Raw genomic sequence first — 26,159 nt, 5'->3', positions numbered from 1 at the left:
ATAGCAATATTTTATGGTTAAAATATTGGTTTAAAAAAATCAACAGACACAAAATTATTCAATCTGAAAGACCTATGTTAACTTTATCTACATTTACCAATATCATCCATAGCTATCTCTGTTCCTTGTCTGATTTTGTTTTGTTTCTTATCATTATGCACAGATATGGTGAAGAATCTATATAAACTGTGTTATCTTGAGAAACACAAGTGAAAAAATTGTAGTTTTATTGATAACAAGTCCATAAGGGATTATTAAAAAGCATATTAGGGATATTCAGATTTACAGAGGCATAATAAACCAATATCCTCTGTCAACCTGTCAGAATGCTGGCACTGGCCACAGTCATAGAACATTTTTAGCTTTAGATAGAACTTTAAAGATCATTGATCCAATAATTTGATTTTAGAGGAAACAGAGGTCCAAAGAGATTAAATAATTTGTTTGAGGAGGCAGTATGTTATGATGGAATGAGCCTTGGCTTTGTTGAGATATTAGGAGACCCTTTTCCAGAGCTAAAGCCCAGCAAGCAGGCCTTTGCTCCAGCCTTTGGGTGATCTCAGCCAGAGCAAAATTCCACGATTGTTGTATATAATTATTGCTTTGCTTTGACCAGCACTAGGTGTTCCCTGAGCTTAGTCAAGAACCTGCTATAACCCTGTTCCAGTCAGGCAGGGCTATGAATCAAACTTGTTTCATTGTTGCTGCTATCCCTCATTGTTAAGATTACAATTCACTGCATAGCCAGTGGTATAAGCAAGTCCAACCTACTGGGAGTAGGATCCCAGGTACATATGTCTAATTTGCCTCCTTGTTTGCAAGCCATTTCCTTCATTTTGAAATTAAATTTCTGTTTGATTCCTGACTCTCCTACTTTGAATCTATTCTTTTCAATGCCCTCCAGAGGTAAGAGACAAGTTCAGTCCAGTTTTAAGTTAGAGAACCTGATTTCAAATCTCATTTTTGATGCAAAATGTTTTCATGACTTTGGGGAAGTCAGTTAACATCCTTGAACCTCAGTTTCCTCATTTGTAAAAGCAGAGTGTAATCATTAATATTGCAATCATGGAGCAAAGGTGGCAGGACATTTACTTCATTTACTCCTTCCTTCTGCATGAAATAGAGCAGGATTTACGTTTTCTCCCCCTACTGCCAAGAAGACATGACTTTCCTTTTGGATCACATCCCTACCCACCCACTCCTCTTCACATTAGGAGGCTGGTGATTTTCAAAGAGGTCTTAAGTTAGTACTTAATCTAGATCACACACCCCAAGATCCCCGCAAGATTCTACATTCACCATAGTACTCTCTGCTCTGGTCTTTACTCACTCAAAGAAGGACTACAAAATTACTAATCAAGGGGAACTGTATCTCCTAAATGGACTTTACATAATTCCATCTTTCTCTGGGCTGGGAGGGATTACTGTTCCTCTGAACTATAAAGCCCGTAAAGTTTAAGACTTTATACCATTACAAGTAGAAACCAGCCCCAAATCGGTTGGAATCTGCCGAGTATTTCTATATAACTCAAGTTACAATGGTATTCTCAGGTCCTTTTTTGCTCTAGAGCAATGAAACCCATGATTCAAATGATGAAAAAATTAGTATGCTCTTGAAAAAACTGCTGAATTTTTCCATTTATATCAGTCAGCAGTATAAATATGAGGGGATTGTAAATTGAATCAATAAATTAGGTACAAAAAGTCTTTAATCTTTTTTTTTTTCCCTGAGACAATTGGGGTTAAATGACTTGCCTAGAGTCACACAGCTAGGAAGTGCTAAGTGTCTCAGGTAACATTTGAACTCAGGTCTTCCTGAGGTCAGGCCTGGTGCTCTATCTACTGTGCCACCTAGCTGCCCACTCTTTAATATATAGTTTGATAGGAATAAAAACCATTGGATGAAATAAAATGATGATCTACGGTATTGACTGAAGAGACAATTTATGACCTTTGGAGTTCTTACTTTTATATAAAATAGAAAGCCATTTTGGAACCTTAATACAAGAGTCTCTGACAAAATCACTGAAAGAAATATAAGCTAAGCTCCTGAGAAAAAATAGGTTGGATAAAAGAAGGAAAAGAAGAGCCTCTGATTTTTTCCTTCTACCCTATCTTGTTTTTTTTTTTTTTTTTTTTTTTAACAATTTTTTTTTTTTTATTTAATAGCCTTTAATTTACAGGATATATACATGGGTAACTTTACAGCATTAACAATTGCCAAACCTCTTGTTCCAATTTTTCACCTCTTACCCCCCCCCACCCCCTCCTAAATGGCAGGATGACCAGTAGATGTTAAATATATTAAAATATAACTTAGATACACAATAAGTATACATGACCAAAACATTATTTTGCTGTACAAAAAGAATCAGACTCTGAATTATTGTACAATTAGCTTGTGAAGGAAATCAAAGATGCAGGTGTGCATAAATATAGGGACTGGGAATTCAATGTAATGGTTTTTAGTCATCTCCCAGAGTTCTTTTTCTGGGTATAGTTAGTTCAGTTCATTACTGCTCCATTAGAAATGATTTGGTTGATCTTGTTGCTGAGGATGGCCTGATCCATCAGGACTAGTCATCATCTAGTATTGTTGTTGAAGTATATAATGATCTCCTGGTCCTGCTCATTTCACTTAGCATCAGTTCGTGTAAGTCTCTCCAGGCCTTTCTGAAATCATCCTGTTGGTCATTTCTTACAGAACAGTAATATTCCATAATTTTCATATACCACAATTTATTCAGCCATTCTCCAACTGATGGACATCCATTCAGTTTCCAGTTTCTAGCCACTACAAAAAGGGCTGCCACAAACATTCGTGCACATACAGGTCCCTTTCCCTTCTTTATAATCTCTTTGGGATATAATCCCAGTAGTAACACTGCTGGATCAAAGGGTATGCACAGTTTGATAACTTTTTGAGCATAGTTCCAAACTACTCTCCAAAATGGTTGGATTCGTTCACAACTCCACCAACAATGAATCAATCTTCTACCCTATCTTGAAAAGAAAATCAGAACATTTGTGATTTTCCATGGGTACCTTAAGGGACAGCTAGGGGGTACTGTGTATAGTGTCAAGTCTGGAGTCAGGGAGTCTCATCTTCATGAGTTCAAATCTAAACTTAAACACTTATTGGCTGTATGATCCTGAGGAAGTCACTTAACACTGTCTCAGTTTCCTCATTTGTAAAAAGATGTTGGGAAAGGAAATAGTAAACTATTACAATATCTTTGCCAAGAAACCCTAAATGGTGTGACAAAGAATCAGACATGACTCAACAATAACATGGGTATTCCAGCAGGGTCTTTAGAACAGCTAATGGCAGTTTCTACATCATGACATACATGTCAAAAACAATTAGAAATTCTGAGGAAAGGCAGCTTCAGTATTCTAAGAGGATCCCCATGGAAAACTACACCATACTTAAAAGGGGAATGTTATGAATATTTCACAAAAGGAGAAAAGAACTTCCAATCAGTTGCTGAGTTACTCCTTTGTCATATGTTTTCTAAACTTGAACCCATTTCCCCCCAGCACTGTAACAAACTAATCGAGATTCATGAGTTATGGTGTTAGAAGCTTATTTTAAAAAGACAACCCAACTTTTCAAGATTACACCTAGGACTCTGAAGGAAGGAGTAGTACCTTTCCTCTGGCAATCAAACTGGGGTAAATGTAAGCAGGGGTTGGAAATATAGTCTAGAGTAGGACTTATACAATTTTTTCCAATCTTTACACCTTTTCACCTGAGAAATTTTTATATGACCTCTGGTATATAGGTATATAAGACAGGAATACAAGTCAAACAATTGCTGATAATACATCATAATTTCATGACTTCCACATTCAGGTATGGGATTCCATGAGGGACCGAAACCCACAATTTAAGAAGCTGGGGTCTAGAGCATATGCTACACCAGTCAAACCAAATTAAGTAACAAGAAAAAAGACATAATCTGAATGTCATTTTAAGCACCTAAGTTGAATTTTCTTTGAATGCAACTTATAGGGAACTAATTTAATTTGGAAATTAGGAAAATGCTGTACCCTCATGACCTTCAGAACAATAATGATGTAGACCAAAGGATCAAGGTATGCAGAACAGAAAGTGTCCAACTAAGAAAGATCTAGGGAACAAGAAGTTTAATGAATTCCTTCAAAAAATCAAAATTTAAGATTATATATTTCCAAACAGATCTTTCTTTCTGTGATTTGTCATTTTCTCTGATTTTTCTTTCTGAGGTGATTTGGGAGGAGTTTTCAATTCTTTTAAAGAAAAAGCAGAAAAAGTAAGTGACAAGAGAATTTATCCTCAGAGAAAGGGCAATTGTGTGTACTCAAAGGCAGTGATGGACAAACAATATATACAAATACAAGTGTTTACAAGAAATCCTAATTATAGGTGTGCTATATGTGTATCACCTTGTGCTTTCTTCCTCAGGAAGGGCTCAAGACTAGGCTACTGATTGATGGTGAAACAAGACACCAAGAGTCATCTGCTGAATGAGGTAGTGGAGGGGGAAGGGGCGGGTAATTCTGTAGAGCTGGTTGTGTTGCGGCCCCAACTCTGGGCCTGCTGGCTCTGGCCTTGGCTATGTTAGCTTCTCTGAAAGATAAAAATCTCAGGACAGTATCAGGGACAGTTTCCCTTTAGCCAGATTGCTCCTTCTCCAGAACACAGCTCCTTCCGAGGCTCTGGAAAGCAAGAATTGGTGAAAGCAGGCTGTTTGGGTCGAGGGAAAGAAGGAGAGTCGGATTCTAGGAATTCAAACTGACTCCCTAAACAACCCCTAAGTCATGCACTCTAGTAATATCCAAGGGAGCGCTAAATGTGGATTGCACCGGCGGGATTCTGTAGTCACAGCAGGGTTGGTGAGGGAACTCCTGGAAGCACTTCCACACAAGGCAAAGCTCCCTAGGGCTGGCAGTGCTGGTGGAGCTCCGGGTCCCCTGTGGCTGTGGCGGCGCCGGCGCCTGCACCTCCGCCTCCGCCTCCTCCATCCCCGCCCAGATCCACTGGCCCTTTCGCTTGGGCTCTGGCAGCGGCGGTCGCAGCTGGAGGAACGCGCAGGCGCCGAGGCCGCAGCTGGCTGGGAGGGAGGCAGCGGCTGCAATAAGCGGTGGTCGTAGTAGCAGCTGGCCGGGCTCAGAGCGCGAGTAGCGGTCACTGTTCTGCACGGGTGAGTGGGACTCCTACCTAGTGGTTCTACCTTCCCGCCGCCCCTTACGCCCTCCTCCTCTCATCTTTTTTTTTTTCTCTTCCTTTGGGAAAGCTCCAGGTACTCTCAGTAGGGGCTGGAAGAGCATTCCCAAGCGGGAAGGGTAGCCGTGCTTGCATTTCTCCGCCTCCCTGTCCTGCCCCGACTGAGGTAGTCCGGGCAGGACTAGAGAAGCCGGGGGAGAAATGAAGCAGTGGGGGCGTCTGCCACAGCTGCTTAGGTGACAGGATCCAGCTGTGCGGCACCAGTGTCCCCCGAGCTCTCACAGGAAGGAGTTGGGGAATTATTAGGGTTTCCTTGGGTTTTGGGCGGGAGGGAAAGGGAGTAGTGAGCTACTGCCCTGGAGTCCGGGAAGTAAGTGGGTGACTTGCCTCCGGGAAGGGGAGCGGACTTGAAGTTTAATTGCATCCACCGGTTCTCGGTTTTTGTCGGACTCATGGGCCTGAGGACTTGGGGCAGACAGTTTGGGGAGAGGGACTTTTGAATTTGGCTTGAGGTTGGGGGGATGGGTCGCGGAATAGCTGGGTCCCAGCGAGTGATTTTCCCTTTTTCCCAGAAAAGGCAGAGCTGGAGTCCTTTTTCTGGGGAGGTGCGCGATTGTGCCGAGTTTTATATCTCTTGTCTTTCCCTTCGGGACTGTGGAAAAGTTCTTCGTTGTGAGTAGCAAAGGTCTTGGGGAAAGGAGGGCTGGTAGTTTAGGGTACAATCTGGTCCCCGGTTGGTGCCGGGGAAGGCTTGACGATTTATGACTTCTGCCCCCACCCTCCGACATTTTGTGTCTCCCCCACTCTCTCCACGTGAGCATGGACCATTTTTCTGTTTCATTGTGTTGGTGGAAATTTAACAAAGGGAATGACTGTTTTCTAAGCAGCTATGTGTGACAGCCGCCGGGGAGGAGGAGGGAATTGGAGCTGGTGTTTGACTGTTGACTTAGACTTGGCTCTCGGGAATTGGAGAACTTTCTTCAGGATTTTGGCAGCAGAGCTAGAAGGGACCCTGTGGGGCCATCTAGTTCTTCCCTTCTCTCCACCCTACCTCTTTTACTCCGGGTCCATTTTACAGATGTGGAGAGTGAGATCCCAGGAGAAGTGACTTGTTCAAACAAATCATACAGGTAAGTAATATCAGAGGTGATATTTGTAATAGGTCTTCTGGCACCAAAACCAATGAGCTCTCCACTTTCCCAAGTTGTCTACCTCTGGAGGAGTAAAGAAAATGAAAAAAAAAAATTGTCCCTCCCCCTGATATGATACCATTTTTGTAGGAGCTGTGACGGGAATCAACTTTTTAAAAAATGAACCATAGTACAGATTTGGGATGATTTGGGGCCAATCTGTCTGATAGTGTGATTCTGCTGTGGATGCTCCCCACCTTTAGTTGAAAGGACGTCAGATTCATAATAGATAAAGGAAGGGGATTTGAGTGAACTTGGTTGGACAAATGGGTTAAATGTCAAATTTAAAGAGAAATTATGTTTGGAGTTTTAGGGAAGAAGTAAATTCTCAAAGCTAAAAAAAAAAAAAAAAATTGGAGAAAGAAGAAATCCAGGTGTTACCAAAGGAATGAATGGGACTGATTAAATTTAGTAAACAAGTTGGTTAGGGGTAAAAACAAAAACTTATGTTTCATTATATTAGGACCCTGAAAATGATCCAGCCATGGGGGAAAAACAACCTAACATGGAATCCTTGATGGGCTAAAGATTCTTAGACTTTCATTTCCTAATTTCTGTTCTCAATTGCACACATGGTATGTGCATATGAAAATATTGTTCAGTTCTGATGTAGATATTTTTACTCCTTTGTTCTGGGTTAATACAACAAAAACATTCTGGACTTCTTCCTCCTCCACCCCTTTCCCTTCATTGTTGAATTATGTTTTACAAACACTGATTTTCAGATCTTTGTTCTGTTTAAGAGAAAGTCACATCTTCTTCCAAGTATGCAATAGACTGGATTTTTGCTTAATACTGATTTAGGAGGCTCATAGTCCTTAAAAAATAAACAAATAAAAATACTTTGCATTTAACAGTACCAAAGGGCATGTTTCAATGAAATGTAAACCTTTTCAATATTAAAATTTCCAATGCAGATAATCAGAATATCTAGTGTGTGATAAATTCCAATAATTGGCCTTAGTAATGGGACATAATCACATTAAGGATGGGAAGTTATTACATTAATTTCATTTTGGGTTTAAAAAAAAAGCTAGAAATTAAAAATGGCAGTCATTTTCAAGTACTGGAAAATTAAAAATATTACTAAGTTCATGATGTTGGGAACAGGTATTAAAAATGGAAACACTAACCTGTGTAACTACATTAAAGCCTTGAATTAGTTGGAAGAAAAAATTGTTCAAAAATCCACACACCTGAGAGATGGAAAAAGGATTAGGAAGCGATGTGAAGAGGGCTGAATTTGGAGTGAGTTTCCAATTTTGGGTCTCATATTTTCCTTTGTACATGAAACCCAAATCCGTCCCACTATTTCCTCTAATTTTTGCGCTCAACAAATACTTGAAAATGTCTATCATATCACTCCTATACCTTTTCTTTTCTAGGCCATATATTCCTAGTTCCTGGAATCAATCCAGGTATGGCATATTACCCAGGACTCTCAATATCCTATTCAGCTTCTTGACCTGTCTTTCAAATCAGTACCACAAATATTTCTTAAATTTCTCCTATGAACAGAAGTTTCTCAGGATGAGAAACTATGGATGAATTTCCTTTTTCCACACATATGTGCTCATAGATTCACCGAAGTGCCTAATTTTATGTGCCAAATACTATATTATCCTCTAGGAATACAAAGGCAAAAAATAGAACATAGTAGAAGGGATGGATGAGAAATAACATGTGTACATGTAGGTATATTCAAGTTAATTTGAGGAAGAAGAAGGAGAAAAGGATAGAGAAGAAGTAGGAGAAAATCAGGAAAGGATTCCTTGAAATTAGATGAGGTTCTGAGAGTGTTAATTGAGTAGTGGCTCATAAAAGATGATGGTGATGGCAATTCTTTCTAGGAGATTGTGAAATAAAGACTTTGATTTGGAATCATTGGATCATAAATCCTATATAAATGTTAGACATTATAGGGACTATTAGTATCTCTATTTTGCAGCTGAGGAAACCAGGACATCTAGAAGTTAATTAATTATCCCAGAGAGTATCAGAGATTTTGTCCTATCACTAAGAGGAGAGAACAGTGGATAACCTGGAGGGTTTTTGAAATAGCAAGCAAAAAAGCAGGCGCTTGAGACAGATAACCTAGCTTTTCATTAATTCATCTAACAATATTTAAATACTTGTTGAGTGTCAGGTTCTTGTGCTAGTCTCAAGGAGCTTATCTGAAGCTGCAACAAAGTAAAACTATAATGTAAGCAAAGTAATTTAGTGGAAGTTGCATAGGATTGCAGAAGCTGTCAGGGAGATCTGGATAGTCCTTGTGTACTTGAGGCAAACTTTGAAGGAAGTCAGAAATGAGAAAAGGAGTGTGTTCTAGGAACAGAGGACAGTTGTGCAAAGGTGCAAAGATCGAGATGGAATATTGTATGAGGGAAACAGCAAGTAGGGCATTGTGGCTAGAAATGAAGTTTGCAAGGAATATACAAAGAGCCTATTGGAGCCAGATTATTAAAGCTTTAGATGCTAAGTTAGAGAAGTTTTTATCTTAGCAGCAAGAGGGAGTGACTGAAGGTTCTTGATGGAGGGAGTATCATAGTCAAACCTGTGTGTTCAGGATTTTGTAGGTTTTCAAGAAGGACGTTAGGTAGGGAAAGCTCTTAGAGGCAGGAAGATAATTTAGGAAGTAATTTCAATAGTCCTAATGAAAAATAGTCAGGAAAGCCTAAATCTGTGTTCCCACTGACACATATCCACTATGTGATCTTGAGCAAGACATAAAACCAGAGCTCCAAATCTGTCTATTAAATGGGGATAATACTCTTCACTATTTAACCTCTTGAGACTGTTTTAAGAAATACACTGCAAAACATTGGAGAAGTAGGGAAAGGCACTGGACCTATGATCTCATTGATATAGTAAACCTAGGTAAGAACACTTTCTTTAACAAGATACATAGACATGTTTTGCATTTCTAGCCTTAGAAAGCTTTCTAGAGCAGTGTCTGAGGAGTTTTATGGTAACCACAAATGTGTAAAATCCAGCAAGTGACAAAAGAGTCTATGACCAAATACTTAATCCAAATGTATTGTAAATACCTCAAAAATGAAAAAAAAAATTGGTTGTTTTCTCGAGTATGAAGGGAGAACCAAAAAATTTTACATCTCAGAGGTACCTTGCTCCTAATCTCTGTAGTTTGGAAGTGATAACTTTACTTTCTTTCCTGAATGCTCACAAGCTCTTCATTACTTTAATAGTGTGTTCTACAGATGATGGAAGATACTTTCTTCCTTTTCCAGAAAGCAGTGGAAGATCTTGGGTGCAGGATGTTACATATTGTCAGACATAACCAATGGTCCTTTATTGTCTTAATGGTCCTTTATTGTCTTAATTATAAGGGAGGACTTAGTGTGAGAGAGTATGAGTTATATCCAAAAATGAATTTTCTTTAAAAGACATCAACACATTTTTTAACAAGTATTTTGGAATTTTGCTAATCAAAGCCAAGTTGATCAGGCTTGTTAGTGATGTGAATGAACCCCAAAATATGAAATAAATTTATTTGCTTATTTGATGGAGAAAGCTTTTTTTCTGGTTTTGCTTTTCTATCTCTATGAGGTTTAAATTCTATAAAATACCAGTCCTGGCACCTTTGGTTGATGTTAAGCTGTTTTGTTGAGATCTGTCAAAGTCCATTGATATGTATATAAATAAGCATAAACATTAATATTAAGGTTGATTGAGATGTGAACATAAACATTCAAATATGGGATATCCTAAATGTAAGGACCTTAGACTTGGGTTGGATCCAATTTGCAGCCATGTTAAGCTGGGTTCAAACAATATTAATAAACAAGATTTTCCAAGCAATACAATATTTCCCTATAGTTTATAGTCAGTAAGTAAACATTTATTAAGTACTTCTTGTGTATCAAGACTGGGGATGTAAAGACAGTTCCAACTGTTAAGAAACTCTAGTCTAATAGGGAAGATAAAATTAAAACAATTATACAAACAAGATATATGCAGGATAAAGTGGAGATAATCTAAGGCAGGAAGGGCAATAGATTAAGAAGAATTGAGAGGCTTTTTGCTGAAAGTGGGACTTTGTCGTTCTTTAGTCTTTTAAATCAGGTCTGACACTTTGTGACCCCATTTAGGGAGTGTTTTGCCATTTCCTTCTCCAGTTCATTTTGCTAGAGAGAAAACTGAGGCAGTGAGAGTGATGTGACTTATTCAGGCTCACAGAGCTAGCAAGAGGCCAGATTTGAATGCAGGAAGATGACTCCAGGCCCAGCACTATACCACCTGATTGCCCTATAAGATTTTATCTGAGACCTGAAAGAAGTAAGGCAAACTAGAGTAGAGAGAGGAGGGAGAAAGTTCTTCATGGGAGACTGCCAGTGAAAATTCATTGTTTTGTGTAAGTAACAGTAATGAGGCCTGTATTGTTAAGTAGAAGAATACTTATGGGTTAAGTAAGATGTAAGAAGGCTAGACAAGTATGTGTGTGGGAGTAGGTGATGAAGAATTTGAATGCCAAAGAAAGAATTTAATATTTGATGTCGGAACCATCAGAGGTCTTTGCACTTAATTGATTTAGTAGTAAGTTTTCAAAAGTGTGGCCCAGAGAATCCTGGGGTCTTAAAAACCCTCTCAGAGGATCTACAAATTCAAAATTAGTTTTTATTTCTATTATAGTAAATATCTATAAATACAATCTGCATAAACAAAAACTCTGGACATAATACCTTCAATAACTTTTAATAGTATAAAGGGTTACTAAGAACAAAAGTTTGAGAACACTGGAATAGAGAAGGATGACAAACCTGAGTTTTATGAAGATTATTTAAATGACTAAGTAGTGGATGGATTGTAATAGGGAGACTTGTATGTGTAGATTATAATCTCTTCCTTCTTTAAAAATTGAGGTGCAAGATTATGTGAGGATCACCTGGGATAGATTTAGATCTTCTCAGCAACATGGTGATCCAAAACAATTGCAGTAGTCTTGAGGTAGAAAATAGCCATCCATATCTAAAGAAAAAACTATGGAGAGTGAATATGGAAAGGAGCATAGTATTTTGCTTTTTCTTTCTTGTGTTTTTGTTTTTCCTTTTGGTCTGATTTTTTTCCTTGTATAACATGACAACTCGGATTGCTTGCAGTTTTAGCACAAGGGCTAAGGTAAGGAAGGGAGGGGAAAAAAATCTGGAACACAAATTCTTACAAAAATCAGTGTTGAAAACCTATCTTTATATGTATTTGAAAAAAATAAAATACTGTTGAAAAAAGACAGAAAATTGGAGTGTTTGTCTTCTCTGACTCCTAGACCATGTCTCCCTTTCTCTAAAAATTTCAAAAGAATCATTCAGAACTTGTATTTTTTTCCCCCTGAGGCACCCAGGATCACACAGCTAGGATGTGTTTTGTGTCTGAGATCAGATTTGAACTCAAGTCCTCCTGACTTCAGGGCTAGAGCCCATCTACTGTACCACCTCACTGCCTCTAGAACTTGTATTTTTAAAAGTTTGAGTTTATGCATTAATTTCCTGTGCATTCATATTATTAGTCTTTTTAGGCACTTCTTTTTTTCTCCCCAGTTTTTCAAATTTCTTTCTTTCTTTCTTTCTTTCTTTCTTTCTTTCTTTCTTTCTTTTTAGTTTCTCATCTCAAGATGAGAGATATTGTGGCATAGTGGGATATGGGATAGTCCATCTCAAAGCCTGGAAGGCTTATGTTCAATTTCTATCCTTTTCACATAGTGATTCTATAGTACCCTAGGATCACTTAACTTTTCAAAGCTCTGGCAAGCGTATAGGATCATTAACTTCCCAGAAGGTGCTGATATGCATTAACAGAAGAGAGCTTCCTTTCTGGGAGTTCCTTACATAGAACATATTCTCTGACCTTATTCTCATAACCCTTCCATTCTATTGGCAGGCCAACTTGCCATTTTTAGCAAATGGCTATGCTGTCTCTCCTTAGGATCTTAAGAGACCATCTTGAAGATCTGAGTTAGTTTGTTTTCTAATACTGTTGTTTTATAAGTCTTCCTACAGTGTGTTCCTTCAGTATCAATCTACCAAGTTTCGGTCTCCCAAACATCAATTAACCAATTAAAAACAATTTACTTTTCTTTACAAAGAAGGAAAAAAAACCCTACAAAATATACCCAAATTGGAAACACCTCCACTCTATACACCTTGGTCCTTGAAAAGCGTGATCTCAGATGGAAAGTAGGTAGCTATAAAACATCACCCTTACCAAGGTTACTTCTGGGTGTTTGGTACAGTAACAGTAGCTAGCATTTATATAGGCTTTTAAAATTTGCAGAGCACTTTACACAAGTTCTCATAACTGATAGATGAGCTACTGACCTGACTGCTAGACAGCATCATTTTTGTGGTACTCTGGCTCCTGCTGCTGTGCATTCCCTTGGCAGAGGGGAACTTTGAAACTCTACATTAGAACAGACCAATCCTTTCTCTAATATTAATTACCTAAGATCAGGAGGAGATAACTACAACAGAGACTGCAGAAAGAAACAGAGGCATTCAGGGCTAGAGACATCCTACACTCCTTGTCTTACCTGGAAGCTCACAATAGTTCTTCCCTTGCTTATCAACAGGAAAGAAATAGGCTCCCACCTGTTCTAGTCTTTTTTTATGTCCCCCAAGTTTGGGTGCAGCAAACAGTTAAAAGGCTTTTCATCACCATGAAATAGATGGGCAACAGTGAGAAAAAACCAGCTGTATCTCCAAAGCAATGATAGAAAGCCTTCATCATGAATTTGCAGAAACGGGCTTATCAAACCTCCATCTGGATATTGCACAGGCTCTAAAGCCTGTGCCTTCATTGGCTAGTCACCCCATCACACTATTGACTGGTCTAAGGACATCAAATTTATTCCTATCTCTTTTTAGTTAGCAAAGTGCTTTCCTTACAGCTATTAAGAGGTAGGTATTATTCCCATTTTACATATGGAAGAAATGAGATCTTATGATTTGTCCATGTTCCAAAAGCTAATAAGGGCCTGAGGCAGGATTTTAATTCATATCTACTGACAAAATCCATCAATGTATCCACTAATTTTTTTGTCATATTTGAATAAAAACTCCAGAAGACAATATGACATCTTTTGGTGTAGTCCTCAGGCTAACTGTAGTAAACAATTTATATACCCGAAATTAGTATTACAAGTGAATAAGTAGCTGTCTCTTAGTTTGAAGGTGTTAAATGTAAATTTATGAAAATCCTTTGGGGTTTTATGGCAAAAGTCATTAGTAGATTTATGCCATAACACATCATGGCTTAGACCAAGCATCTTGTAAATATGTATTGTATAAATAAATGTTTTTGTCATATACTCATGCTATGTCAGTATTGAATTTTTATGGTATTTTATTTTTCCAAATACATGCAAAGATAGTTTTCAACATTCACCTTATTTTTCACATTTTTCTCCCTTTTCTCTTCCCACCCCCTCCCCAAGACAGTAAGCAAGGTTAAACGTGTGTAATTCTTGTAAAGATATTTAAATATTCCTCATGCTGAGCAAAAAAAAAATAAATAAATAAATCAGATCAAAAGGAGGAAAAAATGAAAAGGGCAGGGAAAGCAAGCAAGCAAACCTCCCCCCCCCCCCCCACCCCCTCAAAAAAAAAAAAAGATGACTACCTATCATCAGATCTGAGAAATGTCAAGTGTTACCTCTTATCTTAATTTGCATTTCTGTATTCAGTGGTGATTTACAGCATTTTTTCATGTAACTAGAAATTACTAAATTTTCTTTGTCTGAAAATTGTTCATATTCTTTGACTATTTTGGCAGTTGGGGAATGGTTTGTACTCATAAATTTGAGTCATTTCACTATATATTTTAGAAATGAGGTTTTTATTAGAAACACTGACTATAAATATTTTTCCTCCAGCATTCTGCTTCCCTTCTAATTGGTTTTGTTTGTGCAAACCCTTTTTAATTTAATGTAATCAAAATTACCCATTTTGTATTTCATAATGTTCTCTAGTTCTTCTTTGACCATACATTCCTGCTTCCTCCACAGATATGAGAGGTAGATTATCCCTTGTTCTCTTAATTTGCTCATAATATCACCCTTTATGTCTAAATCATGAACTCATTTCGACCTTATCTTGGTATACAATTTCATATTGAATTTTGAACCATTTCTATGAATATGCTGCATAATTGTGATAGGAATTAATGCTTTAATTCTAATAAACTTTGAAAATTCAAATGATTTAAATTACTAATTCACATTCAAAGCTAATTTATTGTAGTAGTAATTAATATAGTCTCTTCTTCAGTTTTTTTTTGGGGGGGGGCTTCATTTCTTAGAACTTTAACCTTTCCATAGAAATTAAATTTGATATACTTTTTATTTTTGAGTTTCTGTTCTACAGTATAATCTGACAAGGGAAAGAAAGGATAGTTTGGTTGATTTGGAAACCTTTTACTCTTGCATGATTTGGAAACCTTTTACTCTTGCATGAAGCTTTCTTCTATGCTGTTAACTCTAATTAGCATGGATTTTTCAAATTTAATGATGCTTACACATGACATAACTACAGGAATGATTTAAACAACTCTAGAGTCTGTTATATTTCTAGTGTGTTACAATTCCATTCTTCATTAAGATTTATTTGGAATTGTGTTAAATTCAGTTATATCGTAAGTTTGGAACCTGAGACTTCTACATTGATTTTCTTTAGTACCTTTGTAATGGTCCTTAGATGGACTGTGGGACAGATATGCCTTACACAGAATTCTGCTAAAGTGGAAAAAAAGTGTTATAAGACAGTTTTGTTGTTAATTGCTAGAGTGGTCCATTTATTTCCTTTACTGTTTGCTCATGGACTGCATATTTTCAGTAATTTATTACATATGTTTTCTCCTTTTTAGGAAGAGCCTTAAATGAAGCAATAACTAATGGCATGGAAAAAGTGAGAAGTGCCTTTTAGCAGTTTTCTGGAATTAGAAGCAGGAAGTTTATCCTTTTTAAAGATTGCCAATTGTTTCTGTTACCTACCTGGTATTTAATTGATACCATTTTATTTAAGGTCCAGTCTAGAGAGGTCTATCTTTATGTTCATGAGGACTTTTTGCTTAAACCCATTCTGAAGGTTTTTTAAGGTCTATCTTTAAGGAGTGGCAAAACTGAAAATTGTGTGTGTGTATATTTGCATGTATGTAATATTATATTGTATATGTATATATATATATGGATGTATGTAGATTCTTCTGTGACTGGTAATGTATATGGTAATGATGGTGATATTTATTTATTTTTCCTTTTTAGAAAATTTTATTTAAATAAATCATGCACTTTGGCAGCTTGGGACAGCAGATATTGTACTGGGACCTTGACTCCTCACTTATTCTCCATCTCAAATCTGTTAAATCTGTTTATTTTAACTTAAGGACATATGTTAAAGAGTTTATTGTCTGTTCTCTGCTCCTTGCCACCACCATGGTGGAAGGCCCTCATGACACATCAAGATTCTTTAATTATTAGTCTTTAACTTATTCTTCCCACCTCAAGTATCTTCCTTCTGCAATCCATCCTCAACTCAGCTGTCATTCTGACACAGCTTTCCAAAATTCAGGTCTGACTGTGTCACCTCCCTCTTAATTATTGTGCAGTCCTTGAGAGCAGGGACTATCTTACTGCAGAGAACATATTTACTAAGACCTAGCACCTAATAGGCACTTAATAAATATTGACCGACTGACCTGGAAACTTTGGTAACAGTTCAAATCATGCCTGCGAAACTTAGTGGGGTTTATGATCATTAGTAAATCACTTTACTACTATTAGTTTCAGACAACTTAAGATTTATCTAAGTATAACAAAGTAGAAAAAAAATCTCACAATAGAGTCAGAAGCCCTGGATTCAAATCCTATAGCTAATGCTTCTTGCTAAGGTAGAGTTGCCTATGATAGTGACATAATGGCAGTAATATTTTGGGGTGTTTTACAGACACATGACACAGTAGCTCAAGTATTCCTAAAATAGGAGCCATAGTGAATTATATAGTTTGTATTTGTGTCATAAGCAAATTGCATGATTACTGTGTGCCTTAGATTCATCTTGTGCAAAAGTAGAGGTACATTATCTTCCAGGAATGGTCTAAGATAAATGTAAAGTTAGATAATGTGGCCTAGTACTTAAGGAATTCTAGAAATGCTTAATAGAGTAGATTTTATCCCTGTTGTTGCTTAGCGCTCTCTTCCTGTCTTGGTAATTACTGGTGTAGTTATTGTAAAGCCTATTCAAACAATGATAATGAACTTGTGAAAGAACCTATTATTAGATCTTTAAAAGGTGTGGCACTTGAAGTGGGAGGGGGGATTGAATTTAAAAGAGAATTAGACTTTCTTCTGGCAAGTGTTCAACATGAATGTAACATAGAACCTATGACTGCTGTGGGAAGGCATGTTGGTCTTTTTCTGAATCCAAAACTTGAATTAAGTTGAATGTAGACTAGTTCTTCAAATTCAAGCATTAAAGAAATAAAACTAGTAGTAACAAAGAAAGTGTTGTTATGCAAAATGTTAGATTGTAGAGCTGTTAAAATCCTTTTCTATTTGTGGTTGGGCTTTGTGGTCTGACAACTAACATTATGGATTCCTTTTTTTGTGATTAATCTTCATGAGTAATTTACTCCAGTCATCCTGTAAGTAGCAATTTGTTGAAATTTTGAAAAACCAAATGTTAAAAATTGTTTTTTACATGTAATAGGGTAAAATTATATATTTATATTTTAAAACCATTTTGCTGGGAAGAAGTCAGCAAGTCAGAAACATATGAAGGAAATTTGAATTTGCTGTCTCTGCAAGAAAAAGTTAATGGAAAGTTTAATTTTTTTTATTACTGTTACTCATAAGTCCAGAAAAAAATTTTTTTTTAGTTTCTTTCTATGTAATTTCCCTATACTTAGTATCCCAATAGAATTTTTAAATTTTTATTAATAAAACTTTATTGCATATGAAATTTGAAATAGATTTTTTGTCAATAGGCAAAATAAATTGAAGACCCAAATACTTTAGTTTTATGAAGTGTTGTATTAAATTATAATTTTCTGTGTGGGATTATTCTGTTTGGAAACTTAGACTCCTTCAGGGCTTTAAAAACTAAATACTTGGAAACATTTACATTTTGATCTATGTAAAAGAATTTTGAACTTGCTTTCTGATGTTGTTGTGGATGATTTTTTTCTTTGCAATTAAAAAGTTAACAAAGTTAGATGGATTCACATTAACTTTGCCTGTCAGTTAATATCTGAAAATTTCATGGATTCAACAAATGTTTATTAAACAGATTTGCAAATTTGTATGGAAGATGCATTTGTTCAGTAAACATTTATTAAATTCCTATATGTAAGATTCTGAGAAAAGTGAAAGAAATACTAGTCCCTTCCTTTAAGGAGTTTACATTAGTTTGGATGATGGGGAAAGAAACATCAGCCTATAGAAAATTAAATACAAAACATGTACAAAATAATGGGGGAGGATGGAGAGAAGACAGGTACTGGGAAATCTGAATAGGCTTTGCTATTTTAATTAGGTGGCCCAGGTTGGTGGCACTTGAACTAAATATGAAAGGAGATAAAACTGTGAGGAGGAATGCAGGATATGTTGTGCAAAAGTTATGGAGGATGGGTGTGGGGAAGGACCAATTATGATGAATAGGACATAGCAAGTAACGTGGTTTTTGCTGAAACATAGCATTCATAGTAAAGAATTTTAAAGACAAATTAGGGGGTAATTATACTAGTCTAGGTGAGAGGTAAAAAGGACTTAAACCTAGTGTGTCGTGTATGAGAAAAGTATGGGATGTCAGACTTGACAGGAGTTGGTAACTAGATGGATGTGAGGGGTGACTAGAAGGATGTTGTTGCCCAGAAATAGGGAAGTTTGGTGGAAATGAGGTTGGGTTCATTTCTTAATGATTTGAATTTGAGAGCCCTATAGGATCTCCATTTGGTGATGTCTGGTGTTCAGTAACATCCCTAGATGAACGCTATCTCTCTCCCAGTGGAATTTAAGAGTTTAACCAGGGAGTGTTGGACAGAAATAAATACAAGGAGAGAATGTGAAAGAACCGTTAAAAAGGGACTAAGGAAATTGGGAGGATAAAATGACTTCTAAACAGAGGATCAAGGAGAAGCTGATATTGAATAAGTACTTTGAGAGCAAGCGATAGGTTTGGACTGGCAGAATGTGAGAAAAAGTGGGGCCAGAGTATTCTTGCTAGGAAGCTGGAGAGCAGGAGTTAACTTTTTTGATGTTTGTCTGAGGGGCCTCCTTTAGTATGGCAGTTAGGTGATATAGTTAAATAGAACTGCACACCTGAAGTCAGCAAGAATCATCTTAAAATTTTGAGTTCATATATGTCATCAGACACTTATTAACTGTGAGATCCTGAGCAAGACACATAATTCTGTTTGTCTCACTTTCCTCATTTGTAAAATGAGTCAGAGAAGTAAATGGCAAACCACTCCAGTGTATTTGCCAAGAAAACCCCAAATGGGGTTATGAAGGGTAGGATGTGGCTAAAACCAGTTTTCTTGACTCCAGGCCTGACATTCCATCCACTGTGCTATCTTGCTATCTTAATGGTATGTAGGAAATATATGATTGTGTAGGGGTGAGAGTGAGGGGTGTTTATGAGTTATATAATGGCTATGAGAAAAAAAATGGAATTTATTATAATTGGATAAGAACTAGGGCTATTATAGTGGGAATAGAAAGAAATGTGACATACTTTGCATGGGAGAGATTGTAATGACAGAAAAGGTGGGAGTACTGTGTACCCCATATCAGGAGTAAATACTCCCTCCTCACTGTGACCTCCCAGAAATCTTTAAAGGTCAGCCCAAGTGCTTCCCTTAAGCAGAGCCTTTTTGATATCATCAGTATTACTATTCCTTCTCCTCAGATTTCTCTGTATTTACTTATTGTTTTTTATTTGTTATTTACATATTGTTTCATCAGGCCTGTTTTTAAGATATGGAAGATACTTAATACATGATAAATGGAGCCAGATATGGGTGGTCCATGCCTGTAATATCTGAAACTAGCTATTGTGGGGCTAATGGGGCTAAAGATAATCAGGTATCTGTGTTGTCTGATACCAAGATGATGAGCCTCTGGAACATGGGCGACCAAATACAGCCTCTCATATATTCCATGTCAGTCCCTTGTAGCATCAGACCAGACAGTGACTGATTTAGTCCAGCCTAAGAGAGATAGGGAGACCTAGTCTTTTCTTTCCAAACGCCACTTATTCTTCAATGTTAACTGATTAATTTTAGGTGGCAGCAGAGAAAAAGAATAAAAAAAAAAATAACTAATGTTTAAAGTTTGGATAATTGGCAACTTAGTCATTCAAAAAAAAAAAAAGATGGTAAAGTCTAGTTCTATTTAGAAGGTATTTTAAGTATAAGATATTTTGAAGTTGAGGTGATTTTGCAGTTGGGTGTCCATAGTTAATTAAGACACAGCTGGAAAATAAGAAATCCCATGGAATAAGAAATGCACTTGGTAGGAAGTCATGAATCCTGGGTTCTAGTTTTGTTTCTCTTTCTGTCTCTATTTGTCTAATGTATAATATTGGGCTAATAACTGCACCCAAACTATTTCCTCACTTTTAAAATGAAGGAGCTTAATTTAAGATCCTTTTCCAGTGCTGGCCACTTGAGTATCTGGAAGAGAGAAAAGGTCAGGAGACAGATTTATTTATTTATTTACCAGTGATTTATGAAATACCTGTTATGTGCCAAATAAAAAATCCTTGCTGTCAATGAATTTACACCCTAAGGAGGGAGAAAATATATATATACAGATAAAACAAAGCATTGATCAGGAAGTACCTACTGTGTGCCAGATACTGTGCTAAGCACCAAAATATAACCCTATTCTGGAACACACAATTTAGTGGGGGAGGCAACATATAAATTTAAAATAATCATGAGACAAGACAGTGGGGTTAAAGGTAGGCTTCATTAAGGAGATGAGATTGTAGTTATGACTTTAAGGAAGCCAGGAATTCCAGGAGGTAAGAAAGTAGAGAAGTCTAAGTGTGCCAGACAGGCAGTGGATGAATTGTCTTTTTCAAGGAAAAAAAAGAATATGTCTAGGATGACTTTGATATTCTGAACCTGGATGGATAGAAAGGATTTGGAATAAAACTTAAAATGAATCTTATTTCCCTTGATACCTGGAAGTCTGATGCCATTTCTCTCACTGGAAGATCTTTCAAGAAGCAGCCCTGGGGAATTAGGGTAACCAGCACCCAGAAGTCCTGGATGTAGGTGGGAGGTTGAACCATTTTTTTGGCAGAGATATTGGTTTGCCCTTTCCTTTTTTCAGCTCATTTTACAGATGAAGAAACTGACAGAGTTAAATGACTTGCCCATGGTCTTACAAGTAATATCTGGGGCTGGATTTGAATTTGGATTTTCTCCAAATTTGTATCCACTGTGTCATCTAGTTTCCTCCTGTAAGTGGAAGTAGTCAAAGACAAGGGTGATGATCTTGGAAAAAAAACAGGAGTAGCCAGATGGCTAGGAGGAGAAAAAGGAAGGAATATCTAGGAGCATTTGATGTATATTTGTATTACAAAGGTGTTATTTATATGTGTGTGTGTGTGTGTGTGTGTGTATAAATTTAAATAATACCTTTTTATTTTCAAAATATATGCAGAGACAGTTTTTACACATACCCTTGCAAAATCTTGTGTTCCAACATTTTCTCCCTCTCTTCCCTCTACCCTTTTCCCTAGACAGCAAGTAATCCAATAAGGTTAAACATGTGCAATTCTTCTAAACATATTTCCACATTTATCATGTTAAAAAATCAGATCAAAAAGGAAAAAATGAGAAGGAAAAAAAGCAAGCAAACAGCAACAAAAAATGTGAAAACACTATGTTGTGATCCACATTATTCAGTCCCCACAGATCTCTTTATGGATGCAGATGACACTCTCCATCACAAGTCTTTTGGAATTAGCCTGAAAAACCTTACTGTTGAAAAGAGCTATGTCCATCAGAGTTGATCATCACATAATCTTTTTGTTATTGTGTACAATGTTCTCTTGATTCTACTTACTTTATTTAACATCAGTTCATGTAAGTCTCTTCAGGTCTTTCTGAAATCATCCTGCTGATCGTTTCTTATAGAATAATAAGATCCTATAACATTCATATAAAAATGGTCATATTTATAATCATGATTAATATAACATGTTAATAGAGCATATCTATTAATAAAATATGTATATATTATTACATTATATTTTACATAATTAAAAATTCATTCCTCAGCTGTCTGTTTACAGATTCTGTTCATATATTAATCAGAGATAAAATCAGAATTTTTAATAATCAAGAAAAAATAGTTCTTTATTGGGAAAATTTTATCCCTCTTGCATGGATTTCATTCAGTATTACAACAGGTTGTCCCAGAAATTTTAATACAGTTTTAAGCTTCAGGAACCTAATAAGTATAATTGCTTCTTGTTCAGTTATATTTAACTCTTCATGAATTCATGGACTATATAGCAGGTCTGTACTGGCTATGGGGTTTTCTTGGCAAAAGATACTACTGAAGTAGGTTGCCATTTCCTTCTTCTATTAATTAAGGCAGACGGAAGTTAAATGACCTGTCCAGAAAGGGAGAGAACACTAATAAGTGTCTGAATCCATATTTGAACTCACTCAGTTCTTTCTGACTCCAACCCTAGAGCTCTACCCACTGAACTACCTAGCTGCTTCAAACTCATAATTGCTGTAGACTTACAAAAATTTTTGAAAAATAAATTATTTCACTTTTAAAAAAAATAAATATATTTCTTATTAAAAATAACCACTGGCTTGTGTTAAACATTGCTCTAGGCAATTTTTGAAGTTGCTGAAAGCCATTAGCCATAGCTCAATGACTGAAAGGCTTGCCTTTGTAATCCTAGCCTTAAAATTATCCAAATAAAGATTGAAACTTTCAATTGATTTTTTAAAAGTCTGTGGTTTTTGTACTTCTGAGGTTTTTACAGCTTAAAATTGCACCAAGACTTTTGTGACACCCTGTAAATGTTATGGGAATTCTATAGGCAATACTGTACTTAATGAGGACCCATTAGGTTCTTGGGGAGAGGATGAACTAATGTAGGAGGATGTCTCTTTAATCTCTGAGGCCTGGTTGTGAGCCTCTTTTTTGCGTGTTTTATTGTGTAAACAAAACTATTACAGGTTTTGAAGGCTTGTGAGCTTAAGGGCCTATGGGGAAATTCATGGTTCTTCTTGGAAAAATGCCAGATGCTAAATTTCCCAGCTTTCATCTGAGTGGTGCAGAGAACCAGGTCAGTGAGAAGTCCTATGTCAGGAAGGAGACTGACACAGTTGTTACATTTTTGAAGGATTAACCTTCTAGGTGAGGAGATGGACTCTATATGTTATTATAGAGCCAGAATTTTTTTTTTTACTTAATCTAACTCTCATTTCAATTATCAAAGTTAGATGAAAATAAAATATTGATAAGTAATGATAAGAAATAAAAGATGGGCGAGATAGCTGGGTACAGTCACTGTCTTCTATTTGTATATTTAGAAGAACCTTAATTTATTCACCAACTGACATAATAACCAATTTATTGACTACATTTTCCTTTAGGAAAGAACCCATTATAATTACATGATAAAAGGTAGTTTTATGATTGTAATGATACCTGACCTATTTTACTTCAAAGTAATGATTGCTCTACTTTGAGGATTCCTTCCCTCCTTCCCCTCTAGCTTCCCTCTTTCCTCTTTCTTCCCTCCTTCTTTCCTCCCCTTCCTCTTTGCTACCCCTCTCCCTTACCATCCAGATCCTAGAAAATTCTGGCATGAACTCACTCCTAAGCCTGGTGGCTTTCTCTCCCAGTTTCCCAAAGCTTACAAGGTCATAGCTATCTCCAATCTCCTTCACTTAAAATAGAAAAGAAAAAAAAAAAAAAAGAACATAGGTTTGTATTCTCAGCCTAACTTTGACTTTGGATGGGGAAGATCTGAGGCCACTTCACTTACAGAGTTCTCTCCCCCCTCCCCCCCTTTCTCTCTCTCTCTCTCTCTCTCTCTCTCTCACATAGCAAATAAACAGGACAAAGCCGCCATAAAAAGATGTAACATAGGAAAGTGGACTCCAGGACTCAGGCTCTATAACCTCAGTGGGAAATAAAGATCTGAGCCTTCTCTCCTCATGAAGCCCTTTACTTAACAGAGCCAAGTAAGAATGAGGAACACCATTTTTCTTTTCTCCTTTAAAGCATACTTAGTAAAGCATAATTTTATATACATCATATTTTTACTTTTTATCAAAAGACAATTGGGATATGGGAGACAGCTAACAATTTTTCATAAATGTGTTTTTCTCATAATTTTGTTCAAGCTCTCATTATGAAGATTTGGACACAACTGAACACAATATAGTTAGTTGCTCTCATCTTGAGTTTGCTACATATCTTCAGTTTGGCCATATTTTCAAATCCTTAACTTTGAAATTCTTGATTCCCTTCTGAAGCATGAAACCCTAGAAGATAGCTCATTTGGAAATGGTATCTATTTCCTTGAGCTAAATGAGTCATCATTAGGGACTCCAGTGAGCTCTTGGTTCTTGAGATCTTTCCCATATTCTTTTCTTTATATTGTGTAGGGAAAATAGAGATCCAGAGGATGCAGTCCTAGACATGTTGCGTGGTCTCCCAAGTCTTATGCGTATATTTCTGCTATAAAAATGCATTTCACCATTTTATACCACAATAACCTTAAAAGAATTTATTAATTTATTAATCATCACCAAACAGTATTTTATAAGTTTAAGTTGCTTTTACATAATGTTGACATAATGTTACTACATTTAGGAGTGTTAATGATAAATTTGCAAAGGATGTTGAAAAGGAAGACAATGTTTGGGATCCCCAGTGAATGGAAGCTTTTTAATAAGATAGAAAACCAAAATCTTTCAAGATTTATTTCTGTCGTTCAAATTCTTTTTTATAATAATATTTCAGTTTTTCCAATTACATGTAAAGATTTTCAACATTTGTTTTTGTGAGATTTTGTCTTTCAAATTGTTTCTGTCTCCCTCTCATCTCCTCCCAGCAAGCAGACCTGTGTAGATCACGCATATACAATCATTATATATATATATTCCCTTATTAGTCATGTTGTAAAAAAAAAAAAATTCCGAACAAAAGCCAAGAGAAAGAAGAAGCAAACAGAAAAAAAAAAAGCTAAAAACAGTATCCTTTACTTCTCTCTCTGGATGTGAATGACATTTTCCATCCTAAGTCTATTGGAACTGTCAAGACTTAATTTTGGCAGATGCAATTCTCTGTTCCTATGGAACAGATTTAAAACCAGTTTTTGGTTGTCCCTGATATCTTGGGTTGGTGTTATGGACTGGAGGGCTCTGATGTTGCCTAATAATAATTAAAAACAAATATCTAACATTTATATTCCACTATGCTAAACACTTGATTATTTCATTTAATCTTAATAACTAATTTGGGAGGTAGGTATTAATATCCCCATATTGTAGATGAGGTTGGTGAGGCAAATAGAACTCAAGTGACTTGCCCACGAGAGAGAATTTAGATCTTCCTGACTCTAGGCTTGGTATTGTTTCTAAGATAGTCAATAAGCCAACATTTAATTAATGCTTTAAGATTTGCAAAGAACTTTACAAATATTTTTTCACTGGATCTGTAAAATAGCCCTGAAAGGCAGGCACTAAAAGAAAACTGAGATTAAATCATTAGTCCAGAGTCTTACAGGTAGTAACTATTTGAAGTTGGATTTGGACTCTTGTTTTCATTACTACAGGTTCAGCATTCACCTAGATGTCTCTAGAGACAGAGATGCTTTCAGCTGCCTGCAATAGTTCTCGTTGGTTACTTTTTTGTACCAACCATTTCAGACTCTTAGCTGGAGACTTTCCTATCTCCTTTCCCTGAAAGTTGATTTGACCATCAGCAGTGATGGGAAGTGTTTGGAATCCTAGCTGCTATCACTGCTTTAAGTCTCAAGAAAGCAAGTGCTTCTTCTCCTGGTACAATAGAACCTGTATTGCTCTAGCTACCTAGCTGGTAGGGTTACTTACCCTTGAGTTATGTGTCTAGCTTGTGATGGAATGGTTTGTGGAGAGTTTTGACAAGATCAAATGTTAGCAACATTGCCTGCAGATTGTAGCTTCTTGTATATTAGGCAAGCAGCGGGTCATGAAGAGTTTAATGTTCCTCTGGTGTAGTATTTGTACCACCTGGAAGTATTCATGAGCAGAAATCCAAACTACTTTTTCACACATCTGGACTTTGTAGAGAAGCAGGCAGGATATTAACTCTTGAGTCCATATGGGCTCTTTGACATACATGGCTGGAGTTGGAGATGAGCAGGTTTCCATGCTCTCTACATGGTAGACGCAGCCAATCTTTGGACTGTTTAGCTCTAAACAAAGAATTACTGTAACAGAAGAAGCAAAGCACATCTTTTTAGATATTGTAACTGTGTGAGTCTTTTTAACAAATGGAAAGCAAATTCTTCAGATTTCAAAGTGAGTTGTGGAAACTACTGAGGTGGTACAGTGGAAAGAATTGTAGATTTGTAGTTAAGAAGACCAGATTTCAAATTCAGCTTCAGGTACTTAGCTCTGTGAACTAGGCAAGTGACTTAATCTCTTTTAGCTTCAGTTTCCTCATCTGTGAAGTGGGAATGATGATAACACTTGCCTTTTACAGGTGTGGGGATCGTGTGAGA

The 26,159-nt window shown here is 36.6% G+C and overlaps 1 protein-coding gene across 1 annotated transcript in view; it reads left to right on the top strand.

The window, feature by feature from the left end:
- The first annotated feature begins 5,023 nt into the window (after window positions 1-5,023).
- Window positions 5,024-26,159, top strand: part of PRRG1 (proline rich and Gla domain 1) — a 114,437-nt gene continuing 93,301 nt past the window's right edge. Inside the window, exon 1 of the mRNA XM_003763473.4 lies at window positions 5,024-5,186. The gene's annotated coding sequence lies outside the window, so the exon portion shown is untranslated. The remainder of the gene's footprint in view (window positions 5,187-26,159) is intronic.

The sequence above is a fragment of the Sarcophilus harrisii genome, chromosome 3, assembly GCF_902635505.1.
Source record: "Sarcophilus harrisii chromosome 3, mSarHar1.11, whole genome shotgun sequence".
NCBI lineage: Eukaryota > Metazoa > Chordata > Mammalia > Dasyuromorphia > Dasyuridae > Sarcophilus > Sarcophilus harrisii.
The sequence above is the reverse complement of the archived record's forward strand: the minus strand, read 5'-3'. Positions and strand labels throughout refer to the sequence as shown.